General features: G+C 37.9%; 1 long non-coding RNA gene across 1 annotated transcript in view; it reads right to left on the bottom strand.

Moving 5' to 3' along the window:
* LOC104911534 overlaps window positions 1-9,736 on the bottom strand; it is a 57,984-nt gene extending 48,248 nt beyond the window's left edge. The window contains exon 1 of the long non-coding RNA XR_793978.2: window positions 9,593-9,736. This is a non-coding gene — a long non-coding RNA (uncharacterized LOC104911534). The remainder of the gene's footprint in view (window positions 1-9,592) is intronic.
* Window positions 9,737-12,714: the final 2,978 nt, after the last annotated feature.

Below are 12,714 nucleotides of genomic sequence, written 5' to 3'. Positions count from 1 at the left end.
TTTTAATTTCTAGCTGGAGATAACAGCTCAAACTACCAATTCAAAACATGAACAGTGAACATGAACAGTGAAAATTACCTTTTATTTTTATGATTACTATTGAGAGTGACTGGGGTATTCAAAGCGAAGGGTCTCTTCTGATTCTTAATAATCATCTAAAATTTTAAGTAAGTACTAACACTTACTGTTTTGACCATAGTCACATAATCAACATCTAATTCAAAAATTCCTTTGAGGTGGCTAAATGTTTATATTCTCATACAGAAGAGGTAATGATTTGCATAAGCTGAATGACCTCTCTCAAAAGTACACTACAACTGCAGAATTCTTGTATGTCATTTTGCTCATCGTTCTACCATGTTGTATATCAAATAGAAATTCTTAGACTCTGAGGACTTACAGTGGGTCACAGTGGACAATTATTCTGTGAGGGCAAATTCTATCTGGAGTACTTTTTCCATTTCCGTTCTCTCTCCTCCCTCCCCCCTCAGTCTCAATTCATACACTAAGTAGCTTTCATAGTTTTCTATCAGGAAAGGCTAAGTAACCACATGATTGCTGTGGAAAAAAAATGGAAATCAAGATTTCAGCACCAATTGAAATTGAATTTTTTCAAGTAATTTTGTCTTAGATGCATAATTTTCTTCAAGAACTTATGTTTAGTTGCTGTCTTCCTCCACCTCCCCTCAGATTTCTGGAAATCATGTTACAGGGAGAAAACCACACAAGTGCTTTTTGGAAATGATTATACCTTTGCACTTCAACAACATTATGATCTACTTCCTCCTTTTCTCTACTATAAACTTGAGAACTCAGTTATTACCAACATGATCATGTCATGTTTTGGGATATCACCAACTGTCTACGTTGAAAGCTAGCTTTCATGCTTATCACAATGCTGAATCCAGCTTATCCAACTACTGACTGGCAGAGCTGAAGGTAACTGAACAATTTTGGTAAATTGAAGTGACTAATAAATTCCTTAAAATTAAGTTATTTTTTATTGAAATATAGGTTTGCCAGGCTATTTCAGCTAACCTCATCATCACAACATCAGATCTAACTTTCCGAAACTGATCTGCATTCACATCAACCCTGTGTATTTCACCCATTCCAGTTATAAGACTATCTAAGAAGTTTCTCTAGAAGTAGCTAGACACTGATTGGAGGTTACCTTTTGTCCTGAAATGTCCCTGTGTTCTCTCCTACCCTCAGCAACACAATTACAGCTCTGGGCGCCTGCCCACACTATTTTCTTTCATCTGGAAAAAAAAAAACCAACGCAAAAACCTGTTCCAACAACCCTTTTAAGAGACTTGCACCCTTTGGAGAAATGTGTCAGTAAATTGTGCTTTGGATACTCCATATCTCACTTAGAGTTTCATTTTTTTTAATGCTTACAGAGTTTTATCTCTGTAAGCCAGCACCTGTTTGCTCGTCAAACATTTCATTGTTTCCACTGCTATGATCAATTTGGTGTCAAATTAAATACTGTCAAACCTTCTGTAGTTTGAGTGAAATAAGCGTTAAAGAGAATCTGCATTTTGAACTTGAGCCACAACAGTTCTTTAAACTTCAATTAACATTTCTGAGCTCACTGTCTAACTCAGATTACCATCTAACCTTATGGGTCAGATTTTGAACTTGTTTAACAAAGAATCTCAGTAGAATTTTCCATAATGCAAGATTGATGCAAAACTAGTATGTGAAACCTCACTCTGCTCCCTTAGAAGATTCTAGCACAGCAGTGAGGTCAAAGAAGCTGTAAAACATCAATCATTTTGAGTTTCAGAGTTGTTTCTAACCACCAAGTGAAATAATAGCACAAGACACAGTTCCCAATGGGCTGCTCTAACGTCCAGTGCTGTTAAAATTATCAGAAGGCCAAGCAAGAAACTTGCGCTTTAAGTCAAAACATCATAAAAAAGGGAAAGCAAAAGTAGAAAGTGAACTTTTAAATAGCCAGAAATGTATGCAAAAGGGAAAAAATGAGATGCATTTAGCGTGGCATAGCTCTTTTGAAGAAAATGTTTTCTTAGGTTTTGTTTTCTAAAATGAGAAAAGTTCTATCTTCCATACTTCAGGCATATGTTGGACAATAATCCCCAGTATTTTTGTGCTCAAGTCATTTATGAAGAACAAAGGAATTTTGATCAGCTATACATAGAATACATCTCTGCTCCCAAGAGGTCAAACTGATAAGCATCTTCTGCTGATCTTTACCCTACATCCTGTATCTTTCAGCACAATCAAGGAAGAGGAACTCATGGTTTTATCAGTGTGATTTGGCTGAATGCTTACGGAGCAGCTCTGTAAGTATGTATCACATCCTCAAGAGTCTGGGTTTTAGCATGGTTTGATTTCTGATGAGGTATCGCTGAGGCAGATGTTAACTACACTTGTTGAAGGGCATCTGCAAAGTAGCTTTTCTCATGCCTTTAGACTTCACTCTTTAGGAAGCGGCTTTGTTCAGAGGTGCTGAGAATCCTCAGTTTTTTCCAGAAGTTAGTAAAATAACATTTTTAATTATTATTACTTTTACTTTAAAAACTACTACTGCAGAATGCTAACATTTTGTATGCTTATTTCAGCTGATTGATTTTTCTGCTCCGATTTGTGCAGAGAACACCACTCACATCAGGCCGATCTTTACATCAACAGTTACTTATGTTTCTCCATTATTCCACTTTTACCAGCTTGTCTATTGTATTAGAACATGTCACTAGGGATTGCATCAATTACATGAGGTTATGCTACATCTGTGAGCATAATGTAAATCTGGGGTTGGGATTTTCTCACAACTGTGGGTTAGAGAAAAGGCAGCCTGATAAGCATGGGTTGTAAACAGTAAATTAGAAACATAGAAATCCCTAGATTTATGAATTACTGTTATTTGAATAAGTCATGTTGCCACAAACTTATAGCAAGTAAATATGCAGTTACGTTGGTTGAATAAATCAAGGGCTCTCTTTACTTATGTATTCGAAGGCACTGGAAGATTGATTTATGTATGAAATTTAAAAAATATGTATATACAAAGGCCTTAAAAGTACTTCAAATACTCTATTGTGTAAATTGCAGTGCAAAGAAGTCTACTTTTGAATGAGAGCACCAAGATGGGGTATGGGAAAAACCAGTTTTTCATTGACTTCATAGCACTGAAGAAGCTGTCACATTCTCCAGACAGTTGAAACCTAAGCCAGTAGAGAACAACTGTGCCAAAACAAATCCCTCAAACCATGAGGCAAAAGAAAAATATGACAGAGAAAAAGCTTCAACAAATCTGAGTTAATTGACACCAGCTTGGAGTTTGCTCCAAACACTACTTTACTTATGTTTTACAAATCACAAAGCTGTATTCACTTTCTGTCAAGGTGCTTTTCATGCAGTAACACTTTTATGCCCATGGATACTAGGAAACAATATAAATTCTGGGAGATAAACCAACACCTGCAACTTCTTTGTCCATGGGCGCAAAATAAAATGGTAGAACTCAAAGAAATGTGCTGTGGCATTTAGTCTGCTACAATTCAACTACTGCTATGAAGAGAGCTTTTGAGAAACTAAAACAATAATGTTATTATTGTTACCAAACAATACTGCTCAAAGAATTGATGCTATATATAAACTCAGAAGAATGTTTTCATCAAGTTGGGAAGCCAAGTCTTTGTGAGGCTGAAGAGAAGTTTTAGTAACTGAACAAGTGTTCATTCTACATTGCATTCCCCAAGGGTTAGAAAAACAGCAGAAGGCTACATAGTTTAGCATGCAGAACTAGAAAACTGAAAATATATCTTTGTTTTATAGAATTTTGTTTAGCCCTCAGACTACTGAGCTATTCTTCAAATGCCTTTCACTAACAAAGACTTAACATTTAACAGAGAATCAGTCAAATTCCTCAGGCATTAGATGCATGGTTGATTTTTTTTTTTTAAAGCCTGCATTTAATAATTAAAACAGTGCAACTAATCCATAACACGAAGTATTTTGGGAGCATATAATAGGGTGAATAACACAGCTGTCAAGTAAAGAAGAGCTTTTCTCATCAAGAATCACTTCACAAAATGAGCATCTCCAGATCCCCTCCAACTAGAGCACACTTCCACATAGTTGGATATTTTTAATATTTCTGAATAGCTTATATAAGTTACAGGATTTCATAACAGAACAAGATTTCCTAGGGTTCATTTAACACTTGCAGCAAATTGCCAGCATGTATTACCTTACCAGTGTCTATAGGTAAGCGGTTTTCATTCAAGAAGTGTAATGGTGACAGGTTTTGTATCTTGCTGGTCATCCTTTTGTAAGATTTACAATTCCATACACCAAGTGACTGAGGACTTTAGAATATAGTTACGATAGGCATACCGAGAGGACTGTGAAACTTGCAAGTTTATGTGAAACAAAACTCGGGGAACCAAATATTGAGAACTTAATATTGAGAAGATCCTATTTCCCTTTTTATTATCTATATGAAGGACACATCCTGATTTCCTCACATCTGTACTGCATGATCAGAACATGCAAGTCTCACAGAACATTGTTAGTGGGCTCAGAAAGAGTACCTGTTATTCTATGAACTTGAACAGAGCTGAAGTGTTTTCTTGTATTGATTTACACCCTCAATTTCCAGTCAAAAAATTAATAAATGTTGTTAATAATATTCTCTTATTTTCCCCAAATTTGTGTTACTTCAGTAAATATGTTCCTCTCATTCAGTTACGGAGGAACTGCAGCATAGAAAAATAGCAAGAGTACTTCTGTCAGGTATTTCAGAAACCATGACTAGGGACACCATCATTCAGGACTACAATTGACTATATCTGCTGCTCTTCATGGTCATTGGCTTCCCGTGGGGTGAAAACTAAGTCAAGCTTGACACCTTGGAGGTGAATCCTGAGAAGCAGTCATTATTCCTATCTAAAAAGGTTTGGGCAATTCATTGCAACAATAATGGATCACAGGGGTGACAAGTCCCAGTGTGTAGTACTGGCCAGTCAGTCAATTCAGTACCAAGATACCACTGGATACTACTTTGTCAGGCCTTCTCTTCAAGTTTCATCAGTTTTCATAGCCCCTCAGTAACAACAGGAAAAAAGGACCTTACGGTTCATTCTCTAGGACTGAATGGAAGAACCAATCACTCAATTATGAACTGGAAAATTGGTGCACTGTAGTATGGAGGATTCTATTTCATTTTTAATACCTAAAGATACTAAAATATGGGAAATTTCATTTGTATTGCTGCTGAATTACACATTTATATAATGCCCTCATTTGACAGGTAGTATCTGTTAGCACCTTTGTGTTGAATCACGAATCACGGTGAAATAGAACCATTAAAATTAGCCTCTTAAAGAAGAGCACATAAAGTCTTAGCCCTTGCCTCCTACAAAAACATCTCTACAGATATTCTCAAATCACACAGGAATACATGTGCACATAATCAAATTAGATCACACTAAAACAATTACTTCTGCAATGATTTAAAGGCATGACTGAGGCCCTCCAACATTTCTTCAATCCTCTGAGAGAATTAAAAACTTTCTCAGAAATTCTACTCACACCCCATCTTTTCTTGGTACTTGAGACCATCAAATGAGAAAAGTATAGTCAAAGAGATAAGATATCAAACTATAAGACATTGTTTGGTCTAAAGTTGCTGATTGTAGGTCATGTTACTTGGTATACATTTTCTCACAGACTAAGAAACCACCTCATAATGTGCCTGCATTCACTTTATTAGTGAAGCTACACAGCTAGACACTGAGATCAACACTTCCTTCTGCTCTAAATGGTGGCATAGGAAGAGGTTCTGTGGGCTTTTATCCACATAAAAAATGCTTCCCCTTAGTTGGCTGGTTGGCTCTTTGTTCTTAGCAACTTTACTAAGGACTTTGTCATTACACAACCCTTATGTTCTCTCCCTTGTCTTCTCTTAAGCTGGGACTTCATTTAGATTAAGTCTAATCTAAATGTGTGCTTCATTTAGATTAAGTCACGGAATGCTTTGCTTTTGGCTTTGGTGGGAGAGGTATCCTGTGTGAGCACACAGTGAGCTCTATCTCTCCTGAAATTACAGCATGTCAATACGTTTTTTTCAGCTCTGTAGAAAGACTAATCTTAATACAGATCCTCGTTGTAGGTAAGCAGAGAATGGCATACTTTCTGCTGATTCTAAATCAAAAAAACTGTTATCTCCTCAAGGTATTAAAAGCACTTTGGTCTTCTTTACTAGACAATGGCAGTATAAAAAACACTCCCCTGCCAGTGTAGAGAACTGTAAGACATTTTGCTTCCTAAAGCCAACATTACCTACAGTTCTAATGCGATTGTGTTTGCAGTACAGAAGAGGGAAGAACAGAAAACTGAAGTTTCTCCAAATATTTCTACTGTGTGCTTATTTTAACATGTGAGAACATTGAATAAACAGAGAGGACTTTGTTTCACTGGTTACCAACTTACTTTAAAAAAAAAAAGTCAACAAAATAAATAAAAATGAGTCACTACCTCCTCACTCTTCATTCAGATCTAGTGGCAGCTTTCAATGCGTTGTTTTAATTAAGCTTCCAAATTTGTTCATAGGCTGTCCAGGTCACAAGGAGAATTAAAAACAAATACTGGTAATTTATTTCTGCTTTTCTTCTTCAGGCAGCTACATCTGACTTGTATGCAGAAGAAAATCTAGCATGATCCACATGATTGGAAAGGGCATCAGTGATGTTTGACATTGTTTAAGCTTCTGGAAGCACTGATTTGAACTCTGCAGTGCCTCTGGGATTTGTATGAGAGACATAGGCTTAGTAACTCAAGCAAAACACAGGTATTAGACATGAAAAGCTCACTCTGAATTGCATGCATGATTTATGCAATAATAGTTGTTGTATTTTCAATACACATAATAGATTCCTCATCCATATGTACCCCTGGAGACCATACATTAATAATAGCTCATCCACAATTTTCATGGTTATCAATTATTTCGTTCTCCTTTTAAAATTTGTTTCTCACTCCCCAGCCTCAGTCTCTACATTTTTAGAGATGCAGAAAAGATAATTTCATAATTATTACAATTTTCTCTGCCTTCCAAGCATTCAGACTGCCAGTTTTCCAGTATTTTTGAGACAAAATAAAAAACTCAAACACATTATTTCCTCAGTTCTAACCATCTCCTAGCAAAAACATGTCAAGGGAGACACAGTGATCCATTAGGTATGTCAATCAGTGCTAATCATACAGAATCAGAGTTTATCAGTGATTAGTCCCCAACAACCTATCCTGACATTCTAATTTCAGCTCATCAGAAGCTTGGAGAGAGAAGAGCCAGAAATACACACACACACTTTGATCCCTTTGTGGATTTTTTGTGAAAGTCCAAATTTAGTGGCATTTTCAGATGTGTTGACTTCTAAAAGTTCTTAAAAAATGCTCAATCAAAAATGCTATATTCTACAGCTTAGATAAAAAAGAATACAGGGAAGCTGCTCTCAACTGTGGGGGAATCAATTGAGTTTGTGGACCTTAACTATGATTTTCCAAATTTTGAAGTGTCTGACAGCCTTTGAATTTAATCTTAAGTAACAAAAATCTATGTACAATGCCTTTCTAGCTCTAACATTCTTGTTGGAATCTCAATCTGTAATGTACTGCTGTTCATACTGAAACCAAACTGTTGTTACTTAAAAAGTAGAATTGTTAGAGTATATGCTATTTCTGGTACCTTTTTCTTTTGTTCTTTACTCTCCCTGTATTAAATGTTTTCATACAACAAAACTACTGGTAAATTTCACCGCAATGATGCTGCAGACATAGATATCAGAACTTTCCTCCTTCTCTCAACAGGTAGTTCTCTAGGGTGGGGTTCAGGTGTGCTGACCTTGCACCAGCTGCCACTGCAGATCAAGTAACAGAAAACATCACTGTATGGAGCTGCCGGTCTATATCTTGGCACAAGAACTTTATTAAGGTTCTGACAGTGAATATTCAAAGTAAGTCATTCTAATGTTGCACAAAGTCCTGTAAACATTAGCAGAGTAACGGACATGGCTCACATACTGGATAGGGGCCCTAAAGTGAGCCTGTGGGCCAATTGTTTTCCTTTTTGATCCCTCACCTTTCAGGTGCTGTTGACCCATATATCAAAGAAATGGAGCACAATTCTTCTCCACTGGAAATAACACCATGATAGTTCCTTTGCGTTATTTCTTTTTTTTTTTTTCCACCATCAGTTACATGCTATGAGCCAGCAAAGAAGCTGTACTGTTTGTCAATCACTTGAAAAACAATTTTATTCAACTTGCCATAATATCACTATATGTGACCCAGTAGAAACCTACTCCTTTAAGAGACAACTAAAACAGCATTTCTTCACGTTTTCAGGCCATCCAAACAATGGTGAAATCCCTGTATTTCCAAATTATATGTAGATACGTTCTTTCCTGTGGCACTAGCTATGAAATAATAACCACCAGACGTAGAAATATTTCAAAAGTAGTGAAGCTCATCACTTTAGTACAGTTAAACATTCCTACACTGACTTATTTGTTTACATGGTTTGTCATTTCCTACAACAGTATTACCTTTTGCAGTGAAATAATATTGCTATTATATTCTTACTTAACCTAGAGAGCCATTTTTACACAACTCATTCTTAGAATCATAGAACCACTCAGGTTGGAAAAGACCTTAAAGATCATCCAGTCCAACCACGACCTAACCATACTACCTAAAAACCCCCTGCTAAATCATGTCCCTGAGCACCACATCTAAATGGTTTTTAAACACCTTCAAGGCTGATGACTCAACCACCTCCTAAACTTACCCTGGCACAACTTGAGGCCATTTCCCCTCATCCTGTCACCTGTCACCAATGAGAAGAGATCAACCTCGCTCTTGCTGTAAGCACCTTTCAGATATTGGAAGACAGCAATAAGGTCTCCCCTCAGCCTCCTTTTCCCCAGACTAAACAGCTCCAGTTCCCTCAGTCTATCCTTACAGGGGATATTCTCCAAGCCCTTCACAAGCCTTGTTGCCCTTCTTTGGACCTGCTCCAGCACCTCAATGTACTTTCTCTATTGAGGCGCCCAAAATTGAACACATCACTCAAGGTGAGACCTCACCAGTGCTGAGTACAGGGGTAGGATTCCTTCCCTAGTCCTGTTCACCACTCCGTTCCTGATCCAAAACCGGATGCCATTAGTCACCTTGGCCACCTGGGCATACTGCTGGCTCACATTCAGCCAACTATCCATCAGTACATTAAGACTCTTTTCTGTCAGGCAGCTTTCCAGCCTCTCCTCTCCAAACCTGTAGGGTTGCCTGGGTTGGTTGTGACCAAAATGCAGGACACGACACTTAGCTCTATTGAAATCCATACAGTTAATTCAGATCTTTATGCCCCCTTGTTAATGGATGTTCAGTAGCTCCAAACTCACTAGAATCATTCCCTGCATTTCAGAAATATTCTCTGCAAAGTCATTCTTTGTGAAGAGCTCAGAATTTTTTTTTTGTATGATTGTTACAGTTGGCGTTATAGCTGGAAAGGTTATTGTGGTGACAATGGGAAAAGAAACAAACAAAGAGGAACACTCACCTGTATCTGAAGAGCTAGGTTCACAGGAAAGACTCCATAGAAAAGGGACCTCTAGAAAGAAACCCTTCCTAGCGGCAGTCAGCCCTTAAATGGGGTCTAGGAGAGGTGCAGCCAGGCTCCACACCTTCTGGTCACACAGCTGAATTGCCTTCACCTGTGCTCCATGGCTGACTCAGTGCTTGCCTCAGGTGATCAATCAGTGCTTCAGGCCGTGTCTTTCAGACAAAGATTTGTAGGAAATAATACAGATCTGGAAATTCAAAAAAGGGAATGAGAAAGTTAAGGTTAATAATTTTTAACTGTAGTGCTACGAGGAAGAAATAAAAAATTAATTTTCATAAAACACTATGTTGCCTTTCCATTTTGAGATCTTACTCATTCATCTTTTAACCTTCACAATCTTTGAAAAATTAGGAGTAGGAACCGAGCATTTGGATCAGAGGGGGCTTTGATAGTCACACCTTGCTGCTATAAGATACTCTGATTGAAAGTGAATGAGATTCGATTAAGCCTTAGCAGCACTGGCTGTTCCTGAGATACTCAGAGTCTGATGATCTTACTGTGTATTTAGATGTGTATTAACTTACAAGGGCCACTAAGAGTTTCACATCTGCAACACTAAATGTCTTTAAAATGACTCTTGTCCTTTCTACTTCCACGTTAGATGTCCTAACACTGAAAGAAAGTGGAAAGGAAAAGGTATCTTTTTACAGAAGAAGCCTACGGACTGCATATATTCTCTCTCAGCAGTGGCCACATCGTGACATCTGTACAGAGCTCTGCTGCTGCAAAGAAACTGGTGCAAGGAAATTTGCCCTGTTTGCATTTTGACTCCATTCTTAATACAAGCAAAATGAGCCTAAACCTGTGGTGGTGCTCCTGTTTCCCTCCGGTATAGGAAGTCCTCTGTGATAACACCTTTAGGGGTGGCAATGGTATGGATCATTTTGGGTGGTGTGTTGTCCTTCAGTACAGGCAGGTTTTGGTGTTGCAAAAAAATGTGTAAGGCAGCCTAAAGAACCAGCAGACTGGGCTAAGACTTGCTCCTCTATGACGCTGCACTGCTGCTGCAGGTACGCTCAACAACAGAAGGACGAAACATCATCTAGAAACAGGGGGAAAGGCAGCCTTATGTGCAGAATTCCCTCACCGCCCGTAAGCAATCTCTCAGGACCTGCTGACCCTCATAAGCACTGCACTATCTTCATACACATCTTAACCTAAGCCAATATACCAAGGCAGCTAAATCTAGGGGCTAGAGCTAGCTCTGGAAGGTGCAGAGAACAACAAAATGACCTTCAGCTTCCCTTTGCAGTAGCTGTACGCAAGGTAAGTATAGTTCAATATCAGGAGCTTCAAACAGCTTTCCCACAGTGTTATCTGTGGACAATGTTGGAGATGCATTTTGAAGGAACAGGTGGAGCAAGTGACAACTGTGGCTGCCAAAAAGCTAAATTCTATCCTACAGGCCTTCTATTCTTTTCCAAAATAGTAGCAAAAATAGCAGCTGGCACAATCAGGGCTGGGGAATCTAAACTGTCTAAAGTTCATCAAGTTTGGGCTTGGTATGCTGATGAGCATCAGCAGAAAGTCTTCTACCTCCACACACATTAAACCAATACAATTGAAAAGTAATGTCAAATCAACAAGAAAGTGAAGTCCGTTCACTTTGCTTATTTGAAAGCAACAAACCAATCCACGCTGACCTGAAAAAGGCTTACTATAACTGGGAAGGGAGAAGCAAAGGTATATTTTAAATACTCCTATGCAATTAAAAATGAATACATTTGTTTTTTACATATGACTGAAATATTTGCTCTCTTGACTTTTTAATACGCTTGACTACAGGAATGCTGACTTAATTGCTATCAGTTGTTTTTAAATGCTGCTAATTAGTTTCAGTTTGTTCTGAAGCAAAGCATGCACTCTTTGAATAGTTGACCTTAGTCATATTTTCCTCCTGAAAATTATTATCTCTTGTATCTGGACTATGCAGATAATATGTTTTCAGTAAGTGCTTCAAATAGGAACCAGCAGGTGAACAAATAAAGGTAGCCAATACTGAAACACATATATTTGGGTCAAGAAGCAAGTTATATTGTTAAATTCTACCCATAAAAGTATCAAACTGCAACTTACTCATCTCCAAGAGCTGCTGTTGACTCAAACTAAACTTCTTCTGAATGACTGGCTCTGTGTCATATCACTGCAGAAGCTTTAACACACTTAGGAATAAATTATCTCGCACTTTCAACTTATGTTTGAGTCCTTTGTATTTGTTGCCAGATATGCATGTTATGCATAGATAAGCTTGGTTGATATGTCACGTAAGCAAGGAAGTATTATTTTCACAAGAAGTGTAAGGGAAAAGGTAAGTATTTTCTGAACTCTCTCCTCTACTTTACTTTTGATTGTTAATGTGCTATTTTCCTTTGTCAGAACCTGGAATCCCTACAGCAAGCCATGAAGGTCCTAACTTAAGAAATTCTGTAACTTCACTACACACTCTGCATGGTGACTTGAGGATGCTTTCTGTGTAAGTACAGGAATGGTGACCTGAATGAGGATTTTATGCTCCTGTTTCAAGACAAGATTCTAACCCGTCTCCCTGCACCTAGGCAAACGAATTGAGGAAAAACGTAGTGCAAACTTAAAGGTTCTCCCAAGACCATAGGAAACCTTGTATGGCATTTCCAGTTGACTTTGAAGTAGATTTATAGGATTCCACCAAATCAGCGTCCAGAAGCTGACACAAAATGTCTTCTGCAAGCTTTGATTTCTTTGTCATTGCAATGACTTCTTCATTTATATTCTATTGAAACAAGCAACTCAGGATTTCCTCTCCCTTTTTTGGGCAGCTTCCTGTCATGCAGCTGCCTTCTGTGATGTCAAAACGTGTGGTCCAAGGATTATTTTGCCCAAGTCCACCAAAATTAATCAGATTTGGATGTTTAATACTTTCAGCATCTCTGAATATCTCAGTTTGAACAGCAAAACCTCCTGTAATAAGCCAACTTTTCCTCTTCCTCAGGCAACTTCTTGACAAGTAAAGATTCAATATGATTTGAATCTTACATAATGCAATTTACTGAAAGATTTCTGTTACCTTTTCTCCTTTAGTG

The sequence above is a fragment of the Meleagris gallopavo genome, chromosome 6, assembly GCF_000146605.3.
Source record: "Meleagris gallopavo isolate NT-WF06-2002-E0010 breed Aviagen turkey brand Nicholas breeding stock chromosome 6, Turkey_5.1, whole genome shotgun sequence".
Lineage (NCBI taxonomy): Eukaryota > Metazoa > Chordata > Aves > Galliformes > Phasianidae > Meleagris > Meleagris gallopavo.
The sequence above is the reverse complement of the archived record's forward strand: the minus strand, read 5'-3'. Positions and strand labels throughout refer to the sequence as shown.